The sequence below is a fragment of the Etheostoma spectabile genome, chromosome 13 (genome assembly GCF_008692095.1).
Source record: "Etheostoma spectabile isolate EspeVRDwgs_2016 chromosome 13, UIUC_Espe_1.0, whole genome shotgun sequence".
NCBI classification, from domain to species: Eukaryota; Metazoa; Chordata; class Actinopteri; order Perciformes; family Percidae; genus Etheostoma; species Etheostoma spectabile.
This window is the reverse complement of record NC_045745.1, coordinates 1,549,271-1,549,787: the sequence shown is the minus strand read 5'-3', so window position 1 is coordinate 1,549,787 and position 517 is coordinate 1,549,271. Positions and strand designations below refer to the sequence as shown.

At 34.0% G+C, this 517-nt stretch overlaps 1 protein-coding gene and 1 long non-coding RNA gene across 6 annotated transcripts in view; both read right to left on the bottom strand.

The window, feature by feature from the left end:
- Positions 1-517, bottom strand: part of ntm (neurotrimin) — a 537,242-nt gene that overhangs the window by 89,770 nt on the left and 446,955 nt on the right. The gene's annotated exons all lie outside the window — the stretch shown is intronic.
- Positions 288-517, bottom strand: part of LOC116700858 (uncharacterized) — a 4,602-nt gene continuing 4,372 nt past the window's right edge. The window contains exon 2 of the long non-coding RNA XR_004334757.1: positions 288-459. This is a non-coding gene — a long non-coding RNA (uncharacterized LOC116700858). The remainder of the gene's footprint in view (positions 460-517) is intronic.

The window sequence follows — 517 nt, the reverse complement described above, 5'->3', positions numbered from 1 at the left end:
GTGTGTGTGTGTGTGAGAAAGTTACGTGACATTTCTACTAATTCCACTGTATTACTAATAAACACTTTGATAAAAGGTGCAGAAATGACAAGTTCTGTTTCAAATTCAGTGTCATATTTATAATATGCACTTTTGAAGCTCCAACATAAAAAGGTAAACTGACAGCAACGCTGTCATGACAGTACAAATATTAAAAAGATATACCAGCTCTGGTCTCCAATTACAACAATACTAGTCCCCATACCGGTACCTGAAATTCATTCCGGTACCCAATGGTACTTTATTTGGTACTTTCCCTCTTCAGTTACAAAACAATTATTTTAGTTGTAAAAATCATTCCAAACCTATTTATCATATTTACTTAGAACATTATGTTATTTTATTACAATATTTTACACACTAATGAAAATAATCCAAAATAAACCCCCTCCCTCTCTCCTCCCAAACCCGTCCATACAACTTAGTCTAGTAGCCAACTAGGTGAACCCGGAAATGTTGAGTACACCAAAGTTTTATT